The sequence below is a fragment of the Diabrotica virgifera genome, chromosome 3 (genome assembly GCF_917563875.1).
Source record: "Diabrotica virgifera virgifera chromosome 3, PGI_DIABVI_V3a".
Classification (NCBI taxonomy): domain Eukaryota; kingdom Metazoa; phylum Arthropoda; class Insecta; order Coleoptera; family Chrysomelidae; genus Diabrotica; species Diabrotica virgifera.
This window is the reverse complement of record NC_065445.1, coordinates 128,631,882-128,643,110: the sequence shown is the minus strand read 5'-3', so window position 1 is coordinate 128,643,110 and position 11,229 is coordinate 128,631,882.

The following is an 11,229-nucleotide window of genomic DNA, read 5'->3' as shown; positions in this document are numbered from 1 at the left end:
ATTAGTCAAAGCCACCATTCAGCGGAATAATACACGACAAAAATCTCATCATGAACAGAAAGATTGCTGGTCATCACTGGAATAAGTATGTCGCCTACGCCCCGGCGGTCGTATTCGTCCGCTGACATATTTTTTCAAAAATTTGGTCTCATTACACGACTCATATTCTCATGTAAAAAGTCATCGATTACGTCATCACGGCCAGATAGATACCGTCACTAGTATGACAAAATATGCAAAAAAATTAATATTCACGTGTTTCGGGACTTTTCTCCAAAATCGCCCATTTTTTAAAAATTGAATTTATTACATAATTTTGCACCTCGTTATAATAATTTTATAGTATTTATAGTATTTTATAATATTTGCCCCTCATAAATGAATAATTATTTAGGTAAAATGTAAATATAACTATTACAAAAAATATTTTCCTAATATCTAAATTCACACCAACACCTATATTTAACTTATTATGTCAAGTTCACTTCCATTATTAAACATGTAACATACATTTGCATCGTAATTTGCCTGTAATCCAGGTTCCCCAGAATAGTTGAAAATCTTGTGATTTCCAATAGGGTTTTTCATGAGAGTTGTTCGTATCCATCAGACTGGCTTTGGTGATCTTCATTTCCCTGTATCCCTAAAAATTAGACGAGCACGTTGTCTTACTAATAATCTAACCTCTACTGATGAAATATTAGTCAAAGCAACCACTCGGCGGAATAATACACGACAAAAATCTCATTATGAACAGAACAACCGCCCGAACGACCGCTTGGCCACAGTAAAACCACTTCTCTGTCGGCGCTTTGATCTCAAGAAGTAATACCGGCAGTACGCAATTGGTAATTCACCAGTGGTGGATGCGGGTTTTCCCTGTTAAAACCCGTACGTTTCTATGCGACTAGCAATGCGAGAGTGGAGCAAAAGCGACTAAGAACATTCCGCGGTCGCCATGCGCGACTAAAGATTTTAATGTTGTTCTGAAGCTATTTTCTTGTGGCATTTTTACAATTTTAACTATTTATAATGGGAAATAGGCCACAATATTATTAAAAAATGATTTTTATTAACGTTTCGACGCCCAAATCGAGTGCCGTTGTCAAAATACAAAATACTACTAACATAAACAAATTTGTTTATGTTAGTAGTATTTTGTATTTTGACAACGGCACCCGATTTGGGCGCCGAAACGTTAATAAAAATCATTTTTTTAATAATATTGTGCTTATTTCCCATTAAAAATAGTTAAAATTTTAAAGATTTTACTTCTAATTTTTCGGAGAGTGGTTCTACTCGTGGCTTGGCACCACTGGAATAAGTATGTCGCCTACGCCATGGCGCGGCGGTCGTATTCGACCGCTGACATATTTTTTCAAAAATTTGGACTAATAAATAAAATTGATGAAACATTAGTATTGGAAGTATTTCAGTTGGTTGCCAGATGAACTTTTTTTAACTTGGCACCATGGAATTTTTTAACATTTTTTTGTGGCAGTCAACCTGTTAAAGAGCTTGTGTTGGGATACACAGCATCTCAGTAAACATCTTCTTAAGACAAACTCTTTAATAATTAAATGCCCGTGGTAAAAACAAATGTGTTTGTTTTTAATAAATACGATTAACCTAGATTACCACATTGATACATGCTAGTATTTGATACAAGGTCAAGTTGCAATAATAATCAATGTATGTTTGTTAGCAGTCAGCAGTTTTGAATCACTCTTACTTTTGCTTACCAAAACATAAAACAAAACAATCGACCTTTAATTATACTTTCACGGGGAACAGATAAATCAATTAGTAGTTGAGATTCCAGCGGGTAACATCACATTAAGCAAATAATATACCACCAGCTACTTACCGTTAAATACTCCACGTATAAATAAATGTATTAACTGTGAGAGTTATTTACTACATCAACCCTTATGGTCGGGGGTAACCAACCCCTAATTATCTAAGGTGGCTCAGAAGACAGGAGCCACCATATGGTGATCCTGCCAGGATCTACAACCATTTCCTGCAGGGAAACTACAACCATTTTTAGACGCATTAGAGTTACTTGGAAAAATAGCAGAAGGACATGAAGAAACAGCGATAACATTAATAAAAACAAGATTGACTAATAAGGCTAGAAACCTGATAACCACAGAGGATACGATCCCACTTATAGCAGCGGCACTGAAGAAGGAATTAAGAGACGACAATCTGAAAACGATAATAGACAAGTTAGCAAAGAAAAGGCAAGGATACAAAGATGCAGCAGTGTACGCATCCGAAGTAGAGGAATTAGCGGAACAGTTGAAGGTAGCATACATAGCGGAAGGAATGCCATTGGAGATAGCGAAAAAATACACAACGGAAACAATCGTAGCAACAATGAAACGAAATGTTAATACGGATAGAGCTAAGTTAATACTGGAGGCAGGTAATTTCACAACACCGCAGGAAGTAGTATCTAAATTTTTATCGATTGATACGACAGAGGAGAACACACAGGGAAGAGTGTTCAATTATTGGACGAATTATGAAAATAGGAGAGGACAACAGCAATACCGAAGAGGATACCATAACAAATACCAAAGAGGAAGAAGAAATAACTTCGGACAACGGAACGAAGGAGAAGAAACAGGAAACCAAAGGAATTATTCCAACAGAGGATATAGACAATTCAACAACCAAACATACAGAGGGAACCAGAGAGGAGGACGTAACAGAAACGTAAGGCTACTTGAGTTAGAAGACAGGCAAGAGGAACCAGAAAACCAGCAGTTGGGGTTTTGAATGAACGAAACAAGGAAAGTACACAGTCAGAAGTGGAATATAATATTTACAACTTCGATTTAAACCTAACAAATTTTGTACGAATGAAAACAGGAATCCTAGAAAACACAAATACCTTTATCATAGACACAGGAGCTGATATTTCAATACTGAAATGTTCACAAGATTTTATGAAGGAACATGTGAAACCAAACACAAAAGCGAAAATAAAAGGAGTAACTAAAGGAGAATTACAACAATGGGAGAAGTTGAAACAACGCTAGAAGTAAAAGGATTTCGATTTGAGCATATCTTTCAGTTAGTGGAACCTAGCTTTCCTATTCCAACCGACGAAATCATTGGGAGAGACTTTATTTCAAACTTTCAATGCATACTAGACTACGCTAACCTTAAAATGCACATTAAAGAGGACAACGATTGTTACATTAGTACAAACATTTTGGATAATATAGATAATGACACGACAGTAATACCGCCTAGATGTGAAATTTAGAGAGTCATAAAAATTTTTCAAACGCTGAAGAATGACAGGATAGTGGAACAACAGGAAATACAACCAGGAATATTCATAGCGAGAGCAATTATTTCAAGTAATAATCCGTACATCAAAATTTTGAACACAACCTACGAAACAGTAAAAGTAGAGACAAACGCAATCAAAACATTAGACATTAAATTATTCAACATATATAGACTGATCAACGACAGCAAGGATAGGAAAAAGGAATTACGGGAATCATTGAAGTTAGACACTCCAGAATACATACGCGATAAGTTAGTATCTTTATGTGAAGATTATTCAGATATAGTCGCCCTAAGGCATGACATGCTAACATGTAACAACTTCTACGAGCAGAAACTGAGAGTTAAAGACCAAACTCCGGTATACATTAAAGACTATAGGACACCTCATGCACAAACAGAGGAATTAAACACACAAGTACAAAAACTGAGAGACAAAGGAATAATAGAACCGTCTACATCAGAATACAACAGCCCAGTAGTGCTAGTACCGAAAAAAGCGATAGATGGAAATAAAGCATGGAGAATATGCATAGATTTTAGACAACTGAACAAGAAAATAGTCACAGACAAATTTCCTTTACCAAGGATAGACTCGATACTAGATCAACTAGGAAGAGCAAAATGGTTTTCAGTTATAGACTTAGTGTCAGGTTTTCACCAGATACCATTAGAAAAATCATCGAGAAAATACACTTCGTTTAGCACAGAAACTGTAGCATTTCAATTTACCAGATTACCTTTTGGATTAAATGTAAGCCCAAATATCTTTTCAAAGATGATGTCAATAGCATTTTCGGGATTAACACCAGACAAAGCATTTCTCTACATGGACGATATAGTAGTGATAGGAATATCTGAAAAACATCACCTAGAAAACCTGAAAAAGACATTCGAGACATGTCGAAAATTCAATTTGAAACTTAACCCAGGAAAATGTCAATTTTTTAGAAGAGAAGTAACATATTTAGGACATGATCTTTCTCAGGAAGGAGTATCACCAGACAAAGCGAAATATGCAACGATTGAACAATACCCGACACCTAAGACAGCGGAAGAAACAAAAAGATTCGTAGCATTTTGTAACTATTATAGACGTTTTATTCAAAATTTTGCTGAAATATGCAGACCACTCAACAGATTATCAAGAAAAGGAGTAGAATTTTTTTGGTCAGAAGAATGTGAAAAAGCATTCAATAAGCTTAAATCATCTCTGATGAAGCCACCGATCCTAAAATGTCCAGATTTCAATAAACAATTCATCCTTACAACATACGCATCCAACGAGAGTTGTTCAGCAATTTTAAGTCAAGATTATAACGGAATAGACCTACCAATAGCATACGCATCAAGAAGTTTCAATAAAGGAGAATGTAATAAACCTATAATCGTTAAGGAATTACTAGCGATTCATTGGGGAATTAATCATTTCAAATGTTATTTATATGGAGCACCAACATTTTTAGTCAAAACGGATCATAAACCACTAACACATTTATTCGCAATGAAAGAACCAACTTCGAAACTTACAAGGATCAGATTAGATTTAGAAGAATACGATTTCGAAATAGAGTATATAACAGGGAAAAATAACTATGCAGATAGTCTTTCAAGAATAACATTACATCAACTAAAGAACCTATACATAGACAATACCCATATATTAGCTATAACACGAGCTCAAGCAAGAGAAAAGAAGAAGGAAGCAAGTCAAAAGAAGGCAGAAAGTGAACTCGCACAACAACCAGAAGCCCACAAACAGACAGTAAGAAAGGTACTAAATAATTTAGAGGCGCATAGACTACCAATTTTGTCTTTTGGAGCAGAACTAATCTCACCAAGACTGAGCATTAGGGTCAAAAACAAAATAAAGTGCAGCAAGAGCATAGCCACAGGATTCAATCATTTTGATTTAAACCAAATGTTGGCACAGCTTGATAAGCTGGAGGTAGAGAATGCAGTACGTAAAGTAAAAATATACGTAAACGATATTATTTTTAAAGTGTGCACAATTGAGGAATTTATTAAACAAGGAAACGAAATATTGAAGAATGTAGAAATATACATATGTGAAGTACCAGAAACAATAGAACATGACAAAGAAAAACAAAGGTTAATAGAAGAATATCATAATCATCCGATGTTTGGAGGACACGTAGGAAATAACAGACTCATAAAGAAGCTAAAAGCAAGATTTAGATGGAAAATTTTGGAAAAAGACGTAAGAAAATACGTTAAACAATGTCATAAATGTCAAATTAACAAACCAAAAAGAACACATGTCGAGGAATTCGTGATATCGGACACTTCTTCCAAACCATGGGACATAGTATACATAGATACGATCGGTCCATTCACTAAAAGTAACGAAGGTAATAGATACTGTATAACAATGTTATGTGAGCTTACGAAATACGCGGTCAGTATACTCGTGTGCAATAAAGAAGCAGAGACAATAGCCCGAGGAATTTTTGATCATTTCATACCAACATACGGACTCATGAAGCAAATAAGAACAGACCAAGGCACAGAATATAAAAATGAAGTAATGCAGGAACTAACAAAGCTACTAAAAATAGAGCACAATTTCTCAACGGCATACCATCCACAGTCCATTGGAAGTTGCGAAAAACTGCACAGAACATTAAACGAGTACGTAAGAGCATTCATAGACGAAGACAGAGAAAATTGGGATGTGTGTTGCAGGATGTTCACATACTGCTACAATACAACCCCTAACGCGTATCATGGGTACACACCGTTTGAACTGTTATATGGCAGGAAGGTTAACCTACCAGAAGACCTTACACAGGAGATTCAACCATGTTACAATATAGATGCTTACTACAATGAGTTACGTTACAAACTACAAAGCGCACACGAGAGAGCTAGAACGTTCTTACTAAAGCACAAAAAAGAGCGACAAGAAAAGAATAAGCTCAAAGCAACACCACAACAATTTAAAATAGGAGACCTAGTCCTGGTAAAAAGGGAAGAGAATGGTAAGTTTGATAGTCTTTATGTAGGCCCTTTCACAATAACAGAGGTAAATAATGTTAATTGTAAGATCAGATCGGAAAACAATAAAATCAAGGAAATACATAAGAATAGATTATATGCTTACAATCCGAGAACACCGTGAGTGACAAGTGAAACGGGAACAGTCTAGATAACGAACATTTTCACTTTTATTTTTTTGTATCTAATTAGTATTTATAGGAAAAATGTATATATTGTACTTCGTAAAACGCAGCAAGTAATTAGTGGTACTATTAGAAAAATTTTCTTCCTTTTCCGTAGTCAGAAAATTTTCGGGGGAAGGGGAAGATGAATTGGGATACACAGCATCTCAGTAAACATCATATTAAAAATAAACCTTTTAATAATTAAATGCCCGTGGTAATGGTTGTTTTAATAAATACGATTAACCTAGTTTTTGCATCGATGCATGCTGGTATTTGATACAAGGTCGAGTTGCAATAATATTCAGTGGGTGTTTATTAACAGTCAGCACTTTGAATCACGGTCACCTCGGCTTACCAAAACAGTAAATAAACAATAACCGACTTTAATTATATTTTGACGAGAACAGATAAATGAATTAGCAGTTGAGATTCGACGGGGTAACATCGATTTTAAGTAAATAATATACCACTAGTTACTTTCTGTGATATATTTAACGTGTAAATAAATGTCTTAACAACGAACTATATTTACTACATCAACCCTCATAGTCGGGGTAACCACCCCTAAGTATCCAGGGTGGCTCAGAAGGCGGGAGCCACCATACGTATACGACCGACAATTCAATAAGTACTTCATGCCACGGCGGTCGTATACGATTTGATACCGTCTGTGATATAGTTCCTGTTTTGTCAGCGCTTGTGTAGAAAAGACCCGTGTTGAGCTGCCCCCCCCCCACTTGCAAAAATCAAAAAACAAGTAGCCCTGATTTATGAGCTATTTATGGGCTTTCCTATTCCGCAAACTAAAAATTTTGAGCTCGTTCCACTGAGCAGGAATTTGATACTTTAGTGGGGGGATGAGTCAGCCCCCTCACTACTTAAAAATAGGAATATGGAATCGGCTTTAGCGGCAGAATTATGAGCTATTTATGAGCTCCTGAAATTATATAGTTACGATTTTTGAGCTCATTCCCTTCACCCCCAAACAACCCTTTAATTGATTTAACTTAAGAAAAAATGCTGAGAAAACTTAAAATATATCGTATTGCGGATATAATTCCTATAGCTTATATACTCTAAGAATAAACTATTAAATCACGTGCATTTAGACTATTGAGATACAATCCCTTCGCAAGAAAACCACCCTATCTTCCCGGCTTAAGAGAAAGTTGTACTTAAAATGCATTAAACTAATTATTTGGCGACTATATATCATTGAATAATTTATAAGCTTCCAAATTACGCGCATTTAGATCAGTAAATTGCAATTTATTTTGTATAGTGCAGTCACTGAAGGTAAAAATCAACGATTACCTTCAATTTCGGTGAACCTTCATCGATTTTCACGAAAATTGGTCAGTGGTTAGAGGATACGTCAAGAAACAAAGGTGACATGGTACCACCTTGCGCCTTTACTCTGAGGGTGGATACCGCCCCTTTTCGGGGGTGAAAATTATTTTATTAAAAATAACTGCACAAATCAATAAAAGAACAAATTAAAAGCAAAATTTATTATATAAAGTTAATAAAATAAGTCAATACTTTTTAAGTTATTAAAGATCAAAGATTTTAGTTATTAGTGAAAAAAAAATGCATATTATGAAGCGGTTTTTCGTAAATCACTGAAAAACTGTAAGTTTTTACAAAAAAGTTAATAGTAGTTTAATTCGTATAGCCTATATTCTAAGAATATACTCTTAAATCACGCGCCTTTCGATTATTGAGCTACAACCCCTTCGCAAGAAAACCATCCCATATTCCCGGCTTGAGAGTTGTACTTAAAATAATTTAAATTAATTATTTGGCGACTAGATATCGTTTAATATTTTATGAGCTCGCAAAATATACGCATCTCAATTATTTATTTGTCATTTTCTTTCTATGGTGCAGACACTGAAGGTAAAAATGAACTATGACCTTCGATTTCAGTAAATCTCCATTCATTTTCATGAAAATTGGTGAGCGGATTTTGATGCTATCAACTTTTTCTGGAGCTCATTTTTGATAGGTATTTCTATGTACTTTGACAGGTATTTAGAACCTAAGTGTTATAAAATGCATCTCTTTCCCGTTATTTAAGCTTGAATCCTTAGATTTGAACAGTCACAGAAAAAAATATACATTTAATTATCAATAACTTACTTTAAATTAACATTAAAGGGTTTTTCAAGTAAGCAATTCATTATATTTTTTATTAGCTTCATTTTTAGTGATGAACACTTTTTTGTAAAAACTTACAGTTTTTGAGTTATTTATGAAAAATCGCTTTAAAGCATGCATTTTCTTTCACAAAAATTAAAATATTTGATCTTTAATAACTCAAAAAGTATTGATTTATTTTAATCACAATATATAACAAATTTTGCTTACAAGTTGTCCCTCTCTCGATTTTTGGGGTTATTTTTAATAAAGTAATTTTCACCCCCCGAGAAGGGGTGACATATACCCCAGGTTAAAACCCACAGTTTTTATTGTTAATTCGTGAAAATGAATGGAGATTTACCGAAATCGAAGGTCATAGTTGATTTTTACCTTCAGTGACTGCACTATAGAAAGAAAATGGCAATTCAATAATTGAGATGCGTATATTTTGCAAGCTCAGAAATTATTAAACGATATGTAGTCGCCAAATAATTAATTTAAATTATTTTAAGTACAACTCTCTCTTAAGCCGGGAATATGGGATGGTTTTCTTGCGAAGGGGTTGTAGCTCTATAATCGAAAGGCGCATGATTTAAGAGTATATTCTTAGAATATAGGCTATACGAATTAAACTACTATTAACTTTTTTGTAAAAACTTACAGTTTTTCAGTGATACGAAAAACCGCTTCAAAACATGCATTTTTTTCACGAATAATTAAAATTTTTATCTTTAATAACTTAAAAAGTGTTGACTTATTTTAATAACTTTATATAATAAATTTTGCTTATAATTTGTTCTTTTATAGATTTATGCAGTTATTTTTTATAAAATAATTTTCACCCCCGAGAAGGGGCGGTATCCACCCTCAGGGTAAAGGCGCAAGGTGGTACCATGTCACCTTTGTTTCTTGAGGTATCCTCTAACCACTGACCAATTTTCGTGAAAATCGATGAAGGTTCACCGAAATTGAAGGTAATCGTTGATTTTTACTTTCAGTGACTGCACTATAAAAAATAAATTGCAATTTACTGATTTAAATGCGCGTAATTTGGAAGCTATAAATTATTCAATGATATATAGTCGCCAAATAATTAGTTTAATGCATTTTAAGTACAACTTTCTCTTAAGCCGGGAAGATAGGGTGGTTTTCTTGCGAAGGGGTTGTAGCTCAATAATCGAAATGCACGTGATTTAATAGTTTATTCTTAGAGTATATAACCTATAGGAATTATATCCGCAATACGATATATTTTAAGTTTTCTCAGCATTTTTTTTTAAAGTTAAATCAATTAAAGGGTTGTTTGGGGGTGAAGGGGATGAGCTCAAAAATCGTAACTACATAATTTCAAGAGCTCATAAATAGCTCATAATTCTGCCGCAAAAACCGATTCAATATTCTTATTTTTTAGTAGTGAGGGGGCTGACTCAGCCCCCCCCCACTAAAGTATCAAATTGCTGCTCAGTGGAACGAGCTCAAAATTTTTAGTTTGCGGAATATGAGAGCTCATAAATAGCTCATAAATCAGGGCTATTTGTTTTTTGATTTTTGCAAGTGGGGGGGGGGCAGCTCAACACGGGTGTAGAGAAGCGGAATTATTGCAGTATTCGACCGCTGTGGAATACATTCGTCGCATATGTATACATATCAGTTTTCATTTTGGCAGAATAGGGGAGACTGAAAAAGGGGAGATATCGAAATTTTGACATGTCTTTATTTTGGGTAAAAAATATAAAAAATATTCATTCCAATCTAAATAACATACAAAAGTTAAATAAGAACATGAAAGAAATTAAAAATTATCAGTTATTTGGAATGTTTGTCGAAACAATCTAAACAGAGGTGAGGTTGGCCTTCACAAGTGTCTCAGTAAGTTACTATTTTTTTACCCGATGTTTTATTACGTTTCCCCTAATCATTTTTCATTTTTTCATAATGGTCCTTCTTTTTTCACCAAAGTATGAATTTGCATCGATCTTGTTGTATTTCGTCTTAATTTGTTGTTGTTTCCATTCGGAATTATTATGTGGCTCAATGTTGTCTTTATAATTTAGGAAAGACTTTATTACATACTCTCTAAACTCAGATATTTTTATCTTTTTATCGGCTAGTTGGTTGAAAATAATGTGAGAAGTTACGAGTGATGTACCAAGAAGAAATTCCACAGCGGGCTTCATATACCATTTCAGTGATTTTCGTAGGGGTGAATTATAACTTGTCATCTGGTCTGACTGGTCAACTGGGGACTTTCCCTCATTGTAATCCCATGTAGTGTGTTTAGTAGATAGTAACAAGACATCCTTCTACTTCAATACGCAGATGCCTCTCTCGTCTTCCAACCCAAACGTTTTCCCTTTTTTCAATTTTTTATTTATTACTTCTTTTGGGTCTCCACGACGATTTGCTCTTGGTACGGATTATTTTTTTTTGTTAGGGTATGAGCCCATGGGTAGGAGCCCATCTATGTAGACTAGATTAGTTACTGATATACAGCGTAATTTGCCTGTAATCCAGCTTCCGCAAAATAATTGGAAATCTTGTGATTTCCAATAGGTTTTCCATTAGAGTTGTTTGTATCCATCAGCCTGGCTTT